This window comes from Schistocerca nitens, chromosome 2 (genome assembly GCF_023898315.1).
Source record: "Schistocerca nitens isolate TAMUIC-IGC-003100 chromosome 2, iqSchNite1.1, whole genome shotgun sequence".
Taxonomy (NCBI): domain Eukaryota; kingdom Metazoa; phylum Arthropoda; class Insecta; order Orthoptera; family Acrididae; genus Schistocerca; species Schistocerca nitens.
Genome location: NC_064615.1, coordinates 45,416,160 through 45,434,556, shown reverse-complemented (window position 1 = coordinate 45,434,556; position 18,397 = coordinate 45,416,160).

Here is an 18,397-nt window from a genome sequence, read left to right as displayed (position 1 = left end):
GAATACAACAGGCAATTTGTTGAGCATTCGAACAACACTGAAAACAGCACAGACCTAAACACAGCTGAAACTACACAAGAGGATGGCAGTGTTGGTTATTCTATATGGCAGTGAGACGTGGACGTTAAGACAGAGACACCAAAGCCACATGCAAGACACAGAAATGAAATGCCTTAGAGCACTACTGGGGCAAATACACCTTGATAAAATAAGAAACAAGGATGTACGGAATCAGTTACTAATATTCGCAATAGGGGATAAAAGGGAAGAATATAGAAACGAATGCGAGGAGAATTTAGAAAGAATGAACATTAAAAGCATTCCGAAAGAGGCACTATCATACAGACCTATTGGCAAAAGAGACCCAGGAAGACCGCAGCGTAGATGGATTGAGGCCGGAATAGGCCGAAGGGCTTAATCCTTGAAAAGCCAAATACCAGTCTAGCTGGTTATAGGGCAAAGGAAACCCAGCTGTGAATCTGTAGAGGGGATTTCCAGTTCCAACATTTGCCTGTCAGATAACGGAAACCTCACTGTCACCTTGATCAGAACAAGGCGAAGGGAATTATTTTTAATTTAGTTCTGGAACGACACGTTCCAAACAAAAAACGAGAAACTCATGTATTTGAAAGTGTATTTATTTATGAGTGTACAGTGTTAATTCGATCAGTTACTCGATGTGAGAGAAGCAATGAACAGGCAGTTGTATTGTCTCCTTTTTTTAGGGAAAGCTCTCGAGATATTTCTCTTATTGCCACGCTACTTCATTTTATTGACAAATCATTGCCGTCTGTAGATCAAGCCTAAACCTGTACTGGGCTCAGGTCCATCTTTAGTGGGCACCATATGTGAGTCTTTCCGTTGGGTTTGTATTGTAAGGCCATATTTTCAATCCTTGTTACTTCATTTCGTTCTGTATAATTTAGTTTATGTTCTCCTATTTTCTCATTTACTGCAAAAATATTCAGTGCTTGACTAATATTTTCATTAGAAATCATGTCTTACTTAATGGAACCATCGACTGGTCATAAAAATTTTATTTCAGCCGCTTGAGCATGGTTAGAATCTTTTCTCTTCATAATCCGGGTTTCACTGCCATACAGCAGAACAGGTATAACTATTAAATTATTCAGTTTCATAATGTGATAGTTCTGTAATTTAGCGACTGCATCCTTATCTTCCTTAAAAGTAATATAGCTCCCTAGGTGACTGAAATTAGAAGGTATATTTCAAAATGTAAAGTTCATTTGCATTTCGTTTAGTACTGAGTATTTCACGTGGGATGGCATTGTCTTAGATGATTTATTTACTGCTGCCCTAAAATTACGAACCTTGCCAGTAAAAAGTTTAAAACATAGACTGATTTTTGTACATCGTTTGCAGAATTTGCTATTAAAACAAAATCGTCAGCATTCTACATAATAGTACATTAATTCCTATTTATATAGATTCCTGTTGACACTCTTTGTTTCCGTTTTAGACTAGGTGATAAATAACACCCTTGTCTCACACTTTGGTTTGTGTGATATAGCATGTAAAGTACTACATATTATACAGACTCCTGATGAAGTGTATTAAGCAGTTTGGATAACCACGTTTTGCCGTAATTCCTCATAGGCTCAATCTGTCCACACCTAGAACCTACGACAGCCGGACAGATTGGTAAATTAATTTCTCTTCGTTTCTCATTATCTGTTGCACAGTAAATATGTCATCGCTACATGACCTTCCGTCGCTTTATTCTCCCAACTATAACACGCCTGTAATGACGTTCATTCTGTTATTTATTATCCGTGAATATAGTAATATTTCATAGGTAGTGTTTAACGTGCTGATACCTCCATAATTTGAAATTTTCCTGCGATCCCCTTTTTTAAACATTCTCTAAACTTCAGCTGTAAGAGAATCTTCTGGAAAATTAGTGTTTGGCCAACACTTATTGATCGAATGCACAGTTCTAAACTTACGCAGTAAATCTACCATGTTTAATCAGTTCTACAACAATAATCCCATCAGGTTACGGGAATTTTTTACATTTTTGTTCGTAATTACATCTTCCAATTCTTGTATGGTAATTAAATGTATTGAAATAATCAGCTGCATTTAGTAATAACTACTTGCCTTTAGTTTACACCACAGCGTCTCTGAATACTCTTTCCATTGGTCCTGAGTTAACGTTTACCTGTGCTACATATTTACCAGATACATTGAAGTGTCACAATATTTTGAAAGCAGAGTCTTGTTTGCCTTATAATTTACCCCAATTACACGAGCCTTTGTTATTAGTGATTTGCTTTATTTCTAATCAATCAGTAGTTTTCTCTTGTTTGGGCAAATACTCATGCGCTCTTTGTATTTATTTAATTATTTAGTGAGTTCCTGTGTTCAAAATTTTAAGCCCTTTTCTCTTCTTTGACAATTTGATTGCTTTCATACGGCTTCAGCAGCTGCATTATGTTGATAGTATTTGGTGCAAAGATGTGAAGCTGAAGAATCAGACAGCATCGCAGACAGTACGTATACTCAAAATTGCAAACAGAGGAGGCATCAGTCCTATTTCTCTCAGCTAATAGTGGCATTAATACCAGGTAAGGCGAACTGAACAATTGCCCCGAGTGGCAGCACCGTCGAGTTTACACACGACAAGCAGACCTGGGTGATACTAACTGTAGTGGACTGACAAGGCAGCCAGTCCACAGTGACGGGTAGCCGAAAGGGCACACGTACACACACGCCGACTGGCGCGAAGTCTGGAACAGGATTCGTAATGAATGTGATAAAGAAAAGAACGTAGCTACTAGAACACTTAACTTTTATATCGTCCTTTGGTATACAGCAATCTTGATGAGACAAGTGAGACTATCTTGAGATACATGCAATGGTACAAATGGTGCCTTGCTAGGTCGTAGCCATTAACTTAGCTGAAGGCTATTCTAACTGTCTCTCGGCAAATGAGAGAAAGGCTTCGTCAGTGTAGTCGCTAGCAACGTCGTCGTACAACTGGGGCGAGTGCTAGTCCATCTCTCTCGACCTGCCGTGTGGTGGCGCTCGGTCTACGATCACACAGTGGCGACACGCGGGTCCGACATGTACTAATGGACCGCGGCCGATTTAAAGCTACCACCTAGCAAGTGTGGTGTCTAGCGGTGACACCACACTAACTCAGTACACTCCAGTACCCTAATGAGGTGAACGCTATCACACGACACACCGCTATAGATCAGTGACCTAAGTTGCATCACGATTAAACATTGACCGGAATATTTGTTTGAAAATACTCCTCACCTACTTAGAAAACACTAATTCACAGTGCACTATACAGGGGGCGGAGCTTAAATCCGGACCAATTTCAGTTTGAATTTCCCGCCATATCGTAGTTCCCCCGGAGATCGCGATTGGTGCTCTTGAAAGCCATAGGCATCTAGTAAACAGTCAGAATCTCAAAATGGCCGAGATGTTTCTTATATGTGCGGAGTACAATCGAAGAAGACCGAGATTATCGAATGTCTTCGCGCTGGGCGTTCGCCCACTGAAATAGTTCGATTCTTCTGGTACCGAGATCAAGTGTTTAGGATATTGTGGCCAAGTATAATGCTTAGGAGAAGTCTGGGGAAGGTTCCACTAACCCGGCGAGGAGACCTTATAAGAAACCGTGTCACGAACTGCGGCAGCCATCAAAAAGGCTCCGGCGCTGATTTCAGAGGACCCTGGCAATAAATGAGGAAATTGGCGTCAGTATTGATTGTCAGCGAGCGAACAGAGGGGGGCCTCATATGAGGTATTTTGTCCAAAACTGCCTCTCGGATAACGTTGACGTGTTATGGTCAAAGCAATTCTGGCCCCCGAACAGCCTGGATTTGAACACCCTCGACTACTATGTTTGGGGCATAGTCGAAAGAGTTATCAATAAGACGAGGCACCCGAACGTCGCATCTGTACGCGTCGCTATCGAAGCAGCATTCGCGAATAGGGACAGCGCTGCTTTACAGAGTGCGTGCGATTGCTTCAGGAGAAGACAGGACATTGTCATTGGGGCTGAAGGGGATTACATTGAGTAATGGTACTCTTGAAGAATACCACAACTAATATGTTAAATGATTTCCATTTCTATTTGTATTTTGATTTAATAAATTTGCTGTTTAAAAAATGTCTCATTTTTCCGGATTTAAGCGCCGCACCCTGTATATAACTCCAAGTTTCGCCTGAATAAACAGTGACAACTTCAAATCCAATGCTTTATTTTCATGTAAAAAATTTTTAACTTGTATACTTTTGTGAGTAATACCGCTGAAATTGTTGGCAAATAACAAGTTTATCCATATCATCATGGAATAGTTATTTTTCTTCTAGATACCTGAATCCCCATTGCTCAGCATTGTTCCCTCCTATTGTAAATTACACATACGCAATTTCAACTGTTTGCTTACAAGTTGCGCCATCACTAACACCTATTTCTCCTTCTCATCAACAATATATTTTATGACATCCATTTCAAACTGTCGCAGCTGCCTACAAAAGCATTTTCCACAGTCACTTTCCATCCTTGCCCTGTGAGGTAACAACGCGTACTACCTCGAACTGCACCGTAGCTGCATATAGTCACGTGACTGAGTTATTTACCGCCACCGTCGACTCTACGGTTAGGTTTGTCGAGAAATACCAACCAGGATGTCTTACTTCGTCATTCATTCTACATCTACTTCTACATACATTCCCCGCTAGAAACCGTACGGTGTATGCAGAGAGTACCTTTTACTATTGTTTACATTGTTAGTAATTCCCTTTCTTGTCACACTCGCAAATGGATCTTGGCTTCGTCGTCCTTATGCAAGAGGTGTTTTGGTAGCAATTTAAGCTCAAGGAGAAGAAACAAAAATTTTGAAATTGAAATTTGTGGTAAGTCTTATGGGGCCAAACTACTGAGGTCATCAGTCCCTAAGTTTACACACTACTTAATCTGACTTAAACTAACGTACGTTAAGGACAACACAGACACCCATGCCCGAGGGAGGACTCGAACCTCCGACGGGAGCATCAGCGCGAACCCTGACAAGGCGCCCATGATCGCAAGGCTACCACACGCTGCAAAATTTTGAGATTTGCCGATGACACTGAAATACTATCAGAGGCAGCAAATAATATCGTAGAAGGGTTGAATGGAACGGATAGAGTGTTCAGAAGATGTTCTAAGACGAGAATCTGTAAAAGTAAAACGGGGACTGATGACCTCAGATGTTGAGTCCCATAGAGCTCAGAGCCAGCAAAAGTAAAACAAGAATAATAGACTGTATTCGAGTAAAATCACGTCATTTTGCAGGAGTTACATTAGGGAACGAGACACCTCATATATCCGTCTATGTGAATACCGGGCCCACGTCAGTTACACAATTCACAAACATTTAGAAAAGCTCCTGCCCAATTTCAAATGAATAACAGTACTTGCATGCAGCTGTGGTACACTCTTGCCGTCTCCAGGTGTAAAGGGTGTGGTGTCACAGCCAGACACCACACTTGCTAGGTGGTAGCTTAAATCGGCCGCGGTCCATTAGTACATGTCGGACCCGCGTGTCGCCACTGTGTGATCGCAGACCGAGCGCCACCACACGGCAGGTCTCGAGAGACGTACGAGAACTCGCCCCAGTTGTACGACGACGTTGCTAGCTACTATACGGACGAAGCCTTTGCTCTCATTTGCCGAGAGACAGAATAGCCTTCAGCTAAGTTCATGTCTACGATCTAGCAAGGCGCCATTAGCCTTAGATAGCTTGTATCAAAAGAGTCTCACTTGTATCGCCACAATCTCCAGATGTCTCATCAAGAACGATGTATACAAAGGATGGATTAAAAGATAAGTACCAAAGGAGCTGCATACTTTTCTTATTAGAATTCACTACTTATCCTGTTCCAGAATTCACGCCCGTCTGCGTTAGATAGCGTGCATTTCGGCCTCCTCTATCTACAAGGTGTTGGCACATTCACCAACACATCAAAGGGGTGGCGACAGGAAGTGCATCCGGCTTCTGTTTAAATTAACCATGCCAAATCTGTTCACATCCGTGACGATCCTGCACAGATGCGCGACAAAAGCACAAGAGAAAAAGAAGCAGAAATAAGAAACTAGAAGTATAGGACTTTTTCTACTTGGTCAGAAAAATAACTGATAATGACAGAAGAAAAGAGGGTATAAATGGTAGACTGGGCTAAAGTAACGAAAGCATATGTGAAAGAGAGAAATGGCTTAATATCGAATGTCAATGTTAATAAATCTTTTCTGAAGGTACTCCCCTGAAGCGTTGCCTTGTACGAAAATGAAACGTGGACGACAGCAGTTCCGGCAAGAAAAGAATAGAAAATTAGGAATGTGGAGCTATAGAAGAATGCTGAAGATTAGGTGGGTAGACGTCACTTACATGGAGGTGACGAGTCAAAATGGGGGGAAAAGAAATTTATAGCACAACTTGACATTTGTGGAAAGGAGGCAGGATAAAACTGTAGAGAAACAACAACGGATGAAAACAGTAGACAGGTTCAAAGGGATGTAGGTTGCTAGGTTGCAGTGGTTATTCGGTGATGAAGAGGCTTGGACAGGAGAGTGTGGAGAGCTGCAGCAAACCAGTCTTCAGAATGAAGACCACAGTCACTACAACAATTTTACCTGGCCGATGGTAAGCACACTTCGTTACACTGTGGTAGGGCTGATACACCTTTTTAAGTACCTATTAACTACAGACTTACTGTTTTCCCTGTAGAAATTATCGTGTATCTTGTTACATTGTTACCACTGTTGGTATCTGAACGCATTCATGCTTGATATCTAGATACGTATCTCGACATACAGATACCAGAGGCGCCATCCACCTTCCGGAAAACCATTATGTTTTACCTCTGTCAGAAGGTTTATTCAAATTTTAATTCCCTTGTTGCTGCTGCTGGAACAGGAAGTTGGGCGTGAATGCGCTGGCGGGTTCCATGGCAAGACAGGCAGTCCCCAGCGCTGGCTGGCTCCGACGGATCGCATTGACGAGTCCTTTGTGGCTGTACGGTGACTGTGAAACGGCGCGCCCAATAACCTTGGGCTTACGCTCAGCTGGGTGATTGGAGGTAATCCGCGCATTCATGTCAAAGAGCGGCGGCCCCCTCGCACAATCTGGTCCCACGCCGCCAGGAATTCGTCGCCGCTCCCCGCACACAGATGGGTTTCCTTTTTTTCTTTTTCCGTCTCTCTCTCTCTTTTTTTATGCGGTCCCGGCTGACACCCGACACGGGTCGACGGGGCCGCCTGTCATACTTGGAACAGCACAGCCGCCCCCGTAGTCTACTGCGGGGCGGGCAGGGGACTGCAGAAGGGCGTAGAGCTGGTAAATTTAACCACTGTCCCCTTCTCGCCTTCTTCTATGTGCTGTGTCACTGCCTCTGGGTCACTGTACGTATCCCATATATTGCCCACAAAACATCTACCCCTGTCTACATCTACATCTACATCCATACTCCGCAAGCCATCTGACGGTGTGTGGCGGCGGGTACCTTGAGTACCTCCAGCGGTTCTCCCTTCTATTCCAGTCTCGTATTGTTCGTGGAAAGAAGGATTGTCGGTATGCCTCTGTGTGGGCTCTAATCTCTCTGATTTTATCCTCATGGTCTCTTCGCGAGATATACGTAGGAGGGAGCAATATACTGCTTGACTCCTCGGTGAAGGTATGTTCTCGAAACTTCAACAAAAGCCCGTACCTAACTACTGAGAGTCTCTCCTGCAGAGTCTTCCACTGGAGTTTATCTATCATCTCCGTAACGCTTTCGCGATTACTAAATGATCCTGTAACGAAGCGCGCTGCTCTCCGTTGGATCTTCTCTATCTCTTCTATCAACCCTATCTGGTACGGATCCCACACTGCTGAGCAGTATTCAAGCAGTGGGCGAACCAGCGTACTGTAACCTACTTCTTTTGTTTTCGGATTGCATATCCTTAGGATTCCTCCAATGAATCTCAGTCTGGCATATGCTTTACCGACGATCAACTTTATATGGTCATTCCATTTTAAATCACTCCTAATACGTACTACCATACAATTTATGGAATTAACTGCTTCCAGTTGCTGACATGCTATACGGCAGCTAAATGAAAAGATCTTTCGTTCTGTGTATTTGCAGCACATTACACTTGTCTACATTGAGATTCAATTGCCATTCCCTGCACCATGCGTCAATTCGTTGCAGATCCTCCTCCATTTCAGTACAATTTTCCATTGTTACAACCTCTCGATATACCACAGCATCATCCGCAAAAAGCCTCAGTGAACTTCCGATGTCATCCACAAGGTCATTTATGTATATTGTGAATAGCGACGGTCCTACGACACTCCCTGCACTTCATCGTTTCGACTGTGTCACTACACCTCAAAACACAAATAATGCGTGATGAGTTGTGGCGTAGTGCAGTGGACAGCGTATAAAACTGACGTGGGAAGGTCTTAGGTCTGAATCTCATCAAAAATAAAGAAAATTTCTAACTGTAAAAAATATGAGTTTATTGTTTTACTGATTTAAATGTAATTTATTTTAATTATAAATCTTTGTCGCCTCAGTTTCATCAACATATTGACATTTACATTTGCTCTTATTGCTCCTCCTGTTATTCGCTTTTCGTTTGGAATCTGGCTGTGGGTTCCATAATTTGAACCAAGTGCCAACGAGGACTGCTCATTGGTTGGTAACGTGGCAGCTAGGTAGCCAGTGCCAGAATATTTGCAGGTAACCAATGATAGCGAATAATTACAGTTTGCTTTTAGCGCTGAAATTGAATTGTTTTCGTTTTCAGTTTGCTCGAAGAGTTTTGCTTTAATAGCTGTGAACAAAGCGACCGTGATTTTGGTTCTGCAATAGATTGTTGACTGTCGTTTCCTCGGATATATTGCACGTCACGAGGTTGTGGTTAGCTTGGGACATGAGCTTGAATCCAGGGATACAAAGCGCGTAGTCTGAGGTAGTTAAGTCACTGGTCATTTAAAATCAGCTATTAATAGAGCACCTCGCGTTTCGGCCATACCTCGCCGCAGGCATTTCTATTACTCCGCGTTACACACTAACAGCATTTATGAAGTGACCCAAGCATAACCAATCGGAAGCCGGCAGCCAATGGGGCAACGCTATAGTGGCAGGTGACAGACGTCAATTAACAAGTAATTTTAATCGGAATATGGATATCACATTCTTCCTACAGACTGGTATCCTCTCGGGCGGTGGTCTGGCTGTTTACTTACAGCTCTGTTTCAAAATGGCTCTGAGCACTATGGGACTTAAGTTATAAGGTCATCAGGCCCCTAGAACTTAGAACTACTTAAACCTAATTAACGTAAGGACATCACACACATCCCTGCCCGAGGCAGGATTCGAACCTACGACCGTAGCGGTCGCGCGGTTCCAGACTGAAGCGCCTAGAACCGCTCTGCCACCCCGGTTGGCTAACAGCTTTGGATTTGGAACTTGTGTTAAGGACTGGTATTGGCTGTGATGTTAATAATCCACATTCACCTATAGCCTACGACACCTGGGTTTATTACGAATAGTTTCTGTGTGTGTTTCTCCAAATCTCCTACTGTGCTATAGTAATAAACTTGTAGTAAGGCCGACACAATACGACGCTATGCTGACAGAGACGTTGTAATATCAGAGCATTTATTTTATTCAGAAAAATGTATACGATATCATTGTGTGTGGAATCTGAATTGAACATTCTCATGATAGTAATAAAAAGACATCATCGTTACAAAAATAATAAGTAATTTTGTCAATGACATAATTTAATATTGTGTAAAAACATGTATCTCAGACAATACTGATGGAAATAGATAATGAAAATCTCCATCTTTTGTTTTCTATGAGTGTTCTGGAATAATCCTTCTTCTTGTTCGAACCGTTGTATTGAGCGGATGTGGTTGATATCTCGTATCACAGACGTCTGTAACAAAAACTGTATTACATTGTTAATCAATATTTAAAAAATAGAATTTCTGTGTCATTGTTATCAACCCTTTTGTTTGAACTTTTATTTCAATATGATTCTCGTCATGTATAAATGTTAAGTTTTCTTATCAGCTACAGTGGAGTGCAGCCATTAGCGATATTGCTCTGCGGCACGGTTTATTGATAAATGCTGAATAATAAGTGACTAACATGGAGAAGCACTTTTAAATGTTAATGCATATAGCAAAGGAACAGAAAAGATTTAAAATATATTATTTGTTAGTAGTAAAACAGTGGCTGAAGGGGATTCGGTAAGTGATTGTCTGATGTTAGCTGCCATCTTAGTGAAATATTGCAGCAGCAGTTTTAAATTGAATTTTTAAACAGACATAAATCTTGGCGGTCAGTTATTGCGACAATAATTGTGTATTGGTGGCCCCGAACCCACTCAGACGTAATAAATTCCACTCAGATTGTGAATAATCTTTATCTTACATGATAAAAAATTGTTGTCTGCTGATGTGTGAAGCCTGGTTATTTCCTATCAACTTTTATGAAATATTTTTGGAGGAAACAATACATTACTGTTGTGCACGAGTGGTATTGTGCGTCAAAACTGTTCATTTTGAATAAAGAAAAGTGTTGCCACCTCGAATAAAAAAAAGCACTCCGTCTTCAGACCACAAATGGCCCATCGGGACCATCCGACCGCCGTGTCATCCACAGTTTAGGATGCGGATAGGAGGCGCGTGTGGTCAGCACACCGCTCTCCCAGTCGTTATGATGGTTTTCTTTGACCGGAGCCGCTACTATTCGGTCGAGTAGCTCCTCAATTGGCATCACGAGGCTGAGTGCACCCCGAAAAATGGCAACAGCGCATGGCGGCTGGATCGTCACCCATCCAAGTGCCGGCCAAGCCCGACAGCGCTTAACTTCTGTGATCTCACGGGAACCGGTGTATCCACTGCGGCAAGGCAGCTGCCTACCTCGAAGAACAGTAGCAGTAAATTGGATAGACGATCAGCAACTAGTAATGACACCATTATGCAACAGCACTGTACACTGCTAGAAATTGTAAGTAGGCTGTTTAGGTTTTCTTAATGGTAACGCCACGTAGCGCTCCGTATGAAAAATCACTGGCTGTGCTGTGTGCAGTCTGTGGCTAGGTTGCATTGTTGTCTGCCATTGTAGTGTTGGGCAGCGGCAGCTGGATGTGAACAGCGCGTAGCGTTGCACAGTTGGAGGTGAGCCGCCAGCAGTGGTGTATGTGGGTGAAATTTGTAATCCTCGATATCATGAAGTGCTATATATATTATCACTATTAAGGTAAATACATTGTTTGTTCTCTATCAAAATCTTTCATTTGCTAACGAAGCCTACCAGTAGTTAGTGCCTTCAGTAGTTTGAATCTTTTATTTAGCTGGCAGTAGTGGCGCTCGCTGTATTGCAGTAGTTCGAGTAACGAAGATTTTTGTGAGGTAAGTGATTTGTGAAAGGTATAAGTTAATGTTAGTCAGGGCCATTCTTTTGTAGGGATTTTTGAAAGTCAGATTGCGTTGCGCTAAAAATATTGTGTGTCAGTTTAAGCACAGCCCTGTATAATTGTTCAAAGGGGACGTTTCATATGTCCTTAGCCGAGGATACCTCACTGGAATCTTCTGATTTTTTTCTTGTAGTTTGTGTAATTAGTGTAGCTTTAGTTTATTGCTAGCGCGTAATTGTAGAGAGAAACTCCTTTGTAGTTGCAGTCTTTCATTGTTGTCAAGTAAAACAGTTGTGGCATGCATGTAAATTTGCACCAAGTATTTCGCAGCTGCGCTTGCAATTAACTACATATTATTTTCAGTGCTATGTTAATGTGTTCTCTTATTTTTGCTATTCAAATTGTGCTTTTCAAATGGTTCAAATGGCTCTGAGCACTATGGGACTCAACTTCTGTGGTCATAAGTCCCCTAGAACTTAGAACTATTTAAACCTAACTAACCTAAGGACAGCACACAACACCCAGCCATCACGAGGCAGAGAAAATCCCTGACCCCGCCGGGAATCGAACCCGGGAACCCGGGCGTGGGAAGCGAGAACGCTACCGCACGACCACGAGATGCAGGCAAAATTGTGCTTTTCTGTATTGTCGTGTGAAATATTGTGACAATAATGGCGTGTGAAAAACGTAACACTAGGCTTCAAAGTAAACTGAGAAATAATAGTGGCGACGAGCGTAGCTTATCAGCGCCACTGTGTAATGAATTAACAGACTTTCGAAGTAGTAATTTGGTAACTGTGCATTGGGAAATGGAGCGGGCGGCAAATAATGGTGTAGACAGTGAAACAGGTAGTGAACAGGGAAGCATTATCGATCGATCGCTCGGCAACAGCTCGCCTCAGGAATCCGAAATGACAGGACACAATTTTGAAAATACTGTAGATTCAGGTTTTGCGTCCTCACCGTTTTCTCAAATAAGTCACGACACATTTTCTGCTTGTCAAAATATGAATGTTGCCGGTGCAAATGCACTGCCGAAAAGCGTAGAGGAACAGATTCCAGACACTATTGCATTGTTATTACAGATAATGCAACAAATGGAACAAAATCAGAGACAAACACAGCAAAAGCTTCAAAAGTTAGACACCACACTTGAACAAACACGTGAAGATTTAACTACTGAGTTACATAACATTGAATCGAAATGTCAAAAAGTCTGTAATGAAGTAAAAACACAAATTTGTGAGCATTTTCAACCTATTTTTTCGCGGCATGAAAATGTATTACAGAATCACGGAGCAGCCATAAAAGAAATGCAAACCATTGTTCATGAAAATCACGACACCTTGCAAGCTAAAATTGACTCAGTTCCATCTACCGATTCGGTTACGCAACTTGCAAAATCTCAGGAAAACTTAAAGGACACAGTAGATACTCTGAAACTTGGTTCAGAAAAACACACTGAGGAAATAAGTACACTATCGGAGAAAGTAGCCGAACTTTCGGATCAGTTCACTAACTTATCTGCAAAGGTAGATGATGATCTGAATGACACAAGACCTGTAGCCATCACTGACACAGAAGAGTATGAACAAATTAAGAAATTCAAAGAAAATGAGAATCAAATTAATACGCAATACAAAAGAGAAATCCGGGAAGTACAAGATCAGTTGGCACAAGTAATACAAAAATTTCATATTGCAGAGCACACTCGCGCTCCAACACGGGAAGAGGAACTTAGAAATACGGAAAAGCCACAAAATAATAACACAGGGCATTTCGGAAATTATGAAAGAAATTAGCAAGGTGCACCGAATTTTGAGATGGAACCGCCAACACGACGTAACAATGACCGATATGCTACTCGCCGACATGATGATTTTGACTATAAGCTGTTCATTACTACACGTAAATTCAAAACGTTTAAGAATTCCGCCAACGACATTCATCCATAAGCGTGGCTCCATCAATTCTCTCATTGTTTTCCTCCCAACCGGTCATTGGAGCATAGGTTAGAATTTATGTGTGGCTACTTGGAGAATGAACCAGCTGTAAGAATGCGATCGGTCATTCACGATTGTCACAGTGAAGGAGATTTTTATCATGCCTTCCTCTCAGCATATTGGTCTCAAGCTACACAAGACCGAGTAAAACATAGCATCATAATGATGAAACATTTCGAACAATCTGAATTTTCCAGTCTTGTGAAATATTTTGAAGACATGTTGCATAAGAATCAGTACCTGTCAAACCCATACAGCCCCTCAGAACTCATCCGCATTTGCTTAATCAAACTGCCTGAACATATACGTCATATTATTTTAGCAGGACGTTGCAAAGACGACATTGAAGCTTTTCAGGGACTGTTACAAGAATTAGAAATTGACACTGACAATCGCGGAACGCGAAAACAGGAACACAACAATTACAGGCCACATCCGTCGCAATTCCGCGATGAAAGAAATAATAACTGGACACGACGAGGCTATTCTCACAACACAAATCGTGACCAAAACAGACACCACCCGTATGACAACCACTGGCAGGGTAATAGTTACAAAGAAAGTTCGCATTTCCGTAGTAATGAATATGACAGAGACAATCATAGAAACAGACAATATGGTAATTAGAACTATTATTATCAAGGGAGACAGAATAATTTCAGACGCAACAGTTCAGCGCACAGTTACGATTCAGGGAGAAGTTCTCCACCACGTGACCGACAAGAAAGAAACTGTGGAATCTACCGACATGACGACAGACGATATAATCATAACGACAGACCTTAATTTTATCAGAACTGGCGAGCTTCAAACAGGGTAGGGCCTTTTCGTCAAGGTGAATTTGTAGAAGTTAGGTCTCCTAATCCCAATAACGACGCGCGTCAACAAAGAGACAGACAATGACTCGCACCGCAGGCAGCGGGGTGCGCCGGCTGGCTTGAGGAAAATAACATAAGCTAACCTTGAGAAAAATTCCAGTATTCTTTACCGAAGTATACCGCATGATAATTGCGTTGAAGTTGAAACTCTGCGTACTAGGAAGAGTAAGTGTTTACATGACATTTCACACGTAAAACCGTTTATTGAGAGATAATCTGCTTTTTAACTTTGTCTTTGCCATAAAAGTTTTCACTTCACATTTCTAGTATGCTTGTCAGACTTAGAATCTGTTAACATGCAACAATGTTTGAAGTTAAATATCCTGTCAAGAACCAAGAGAACTTATTGAAACAGAAATTACGAATGCATTGTTATAGTGAAGAGACGTCACAGTGTTATTGTGTGTGTACATTCTTGCTTGTTAGTTGCACAATTACGTAATGCTTATAAGGCTTACATACTTAGAACATTTACCAGTACTGCTAATCAGATTTTAATGCAACATTTTGGTTTACTTGAAAATACATTCTGGATTTAAAGTACTTTCTGTGAAATACCAGATGACACAGTGGTTAGTTTATGTGACAGCTACACGATTTTATCACGACGCTACTAATGAGTGACAATTTACAATGTTGCTTTTGCGGTGTATCTGTTGTATATCTGCACAGTTTTTCTGAATTCTTCTGTAAAGTAAAACATGTTTTAGTAGTAACTTTTGTGCTATAGCTACAAGGAGACAGCCTTTTCCGTAGGACAACAATACATTACAGCACAGTACTTTCCTCATCACGGCAATAAGCGTAATAACTAAGATATCTATACGCAAAGCATTTCACTTTTGTGTATCATGAGGTAAGTACATTGACTTCTGCAGAACTTAGCTTTCGGAGGACGATACCTACGACACTTCCACAGAGATTATCTTACAACAAGACGCACAGTTTAGCGTTGCAGTACACGTATTTGAGTGATTAATTTTGTACTTAAAACATTTATTTTTAAAGATATTTGAAGTACAAGATACAAAGGTTTTCCGTGATACATTTCATTCCATTGCTGTAATCTGTAACACCTGAGGGTATAATTACATTAATCCTCAGGGGGGTACACGCTTACTTCGTGTACCATGTGTCTGGCAAGAACAAGGAGCCCTAGCTAATATGGTATTTGCTTATACAACTTTACACATCGGTACCATATTTCTCTAACACGTAAATTACACAGCTATTTGATCATTTAACTGAGAGCGACAAACATTTATTTTACTGCATCAGTGACAGATGTTTACGTAATTACACCGTTGGATAACTTCACACTTACGAAATTGTATTTTGTCTGTACTTTGTGAACTATTCATATTTTTTCGGAACCATTGTGATACTATGAGAGCTTTGAATGATGCATTTGCTAAGGGAGCATGATTTTAAAGTACGTTTGAGGTAGATGACACTATTGAAATGAGCAGAGAATTTTGTTTTAGGTTTTGAGATTATTGGAGGAAGCTACGACGATTTTAAGAATTGACTGAGATGTTTTGATATTTTTACAACGACGATATGTATTATGCTGTTGAGGTACGTTTATGATCAATAAGCTGAGAATCGTACTTTAAAGAGTTATGAAATGTGTGTACATGCGTGAATGTATCACAATGCCGCAAAAATTTTTTTGGACTCTGTTATATTGATAGGATTTTGTTTCTACACATTTGCAACGCAAATTCTCGAACTGTGAATTTTTTTATATGAGACTGTCACTGTAATGAAAACTGCTGTCATAAATATTTCGGTAAGAAAGTTGAGTGACCTGCATGTAATGCGTCGTGGCCGCCCAGCTGTGCCACCTGCCTGGAGAAAAAGCCATTAGTGTGTGCGTTTCAGCGGCGCAGGTAGAAAAAAAAGGAGGCCATTATCCTCGCTATTGACATTTCTTTGTAGAAAGCATCGCAAATACGACACGCTCAAACTTGAAAACATATGATTATACTGTGGATCTCTTAATTTATGATATTTACTAAAATGCCTAATGAAATGATGAGAAACATTTTACATCTATTGTCTTTCTAGTTGAGAGTTTGCTCATTTTGTTTAATATCTAGTTTCTAGCCGCACTGCAGCATTGGTTAAAATAAAATTTTATGGATGTACTAATATAGATATTTTATGCCTACAGATCCAGTAAATAATAACTTTAAAAAAAAACGAAGGAGCACAAAAAGACATTACCCTTCACAGGACTTGAATACATAATTTTCTTTTCAACTACTTGGTAATATTTTTCGTAGAATAAGTTGTGGTGCACCACTTTAATTACATAGACATTAAGATGTGAATATACATTTCCCTTGTCGGCATTGTTGTCTTTAGTGTAATATTTTTTCTGCTTGAGCTATGTCATGTTTAGGTATAAGTTATTGCATTTGCTGCTACTGTGTGCCAGGCATAGTGCTGCTTAATTTCACTTTGTATTACTCTTTTAAGCTAGTTTTACTACTGATTTTTTTTTCTTGTTCTGCACATTGGCTCATATTAGTTGTAATGTTGCATTTGCTTTGCTAATTTATGCTGCTTGCTTTGCCATTTGTATTTTTTATCATTGCTGTTTGCGTTAATTGTTTTGTGCTGCTGCATTGCCTCGTTCCTTAGTTTAGCATCTGAGCTCAGTAGATTTAAGTTAGCTTAAGATGGGGTAGGCTATATGAGAGAACGAGTTGTGATGAATTGGAAGAAATGCATTGAGAAGCTATAAGAAAATGGTTTGGCCAAAAAAAGTATTTTTGAAAGAGGATATGAGCAAAAAAGTAGGGTTTAGGGGCAACAGGTTTAGGTAGGATTTTCTTGGAAATAAATGATGAGGTAAGATAATGGAAAATAAATAATGAGGTGAGAAATATGTGAACATAAAAATACAGAAAGCAGATATAGATAGGACTTTTTGGGAATAATGATGAACGAAGGGAGATCTCCAAGAAAAAAAAAGGTTTTGTTTGCAAAATACTGCAGTACCAAATGTTACACTGAAAACAAACCCTGTCCTTTCCTTTTGTGTTATCCCACTATGTGTTTGTGTACCCTCATGCATATGTTTTCTTCCTGTCTCTGTGTACTGTTTCATAAAATTTTTTCTCTTCTAATACTAAGCCACATTCATTATGATGAGGAATACTGTTATCCTCAAATATAATTTGCATTAATAATATGTTATTTACTTTGTAAAGATGTTTAGACATTATTAATTCTGTTCTGTTTCAATGCTCATATGTGAAATTAATGTTTCGAAAACTATTCTCATTATTTTGTATATTTACTTAAGTCATAATTCCTGTAACACTGATGTATATGTTACTTCGATTCTTTTGTAAAGCCTGTACTACAAATGTTATCTGTATTGTTATATCTTTAATGATGTATTTTGTACCTTTGTTATTGTATTCTTATGTTATAAAATTGTAATTGACACCAGTTCGTTAAATTAAGTAACTTGTAAGTTACATTTCACTGCACACGTTTCTGTTGGTCATACTATATGGACAATATGTGAGAAGTAGGGACTGTTAGTGTTTGCATGTGTGTTAATAATTCAGCAAGGGACTGTATAACAGCATTGCTGGTTCTAAGGACAATTCCAAAAATTTTGTGAGTGCACAAGTGGTGGTTATGGACTTGCTATATTATTCGCAAGACTCTTCAGTGGTGATTGTGCACCTTCACAGTCACAACAGATGGCTGCTGGCCATCTCTACAATGACTGCAGTGGGTCTGCACCTCTGGTGGCCCACCATTACCGTAATCTCTACAAGGACTACGGTGGGTCTACACCTTTGCTGACTCACCAATACCATTATTTCTACAAGGACTTCAGTGGTTCTGAACCTCTGGTGGCCCACCGATACCATAATCTCTACGAGGAATACAGTGTGTCTGCTCTGTGATGACCTACCGACCAATATTCTTCAAGAGTCAGCACTGTCTTTCCGTTGGAAGGACAACACTACTTCTTCAAGACAGCATGGAAATCCACTACTTCCGTGTGAATTTTCTTTTACTGCTCAGACTTTGAAAAAAAAACT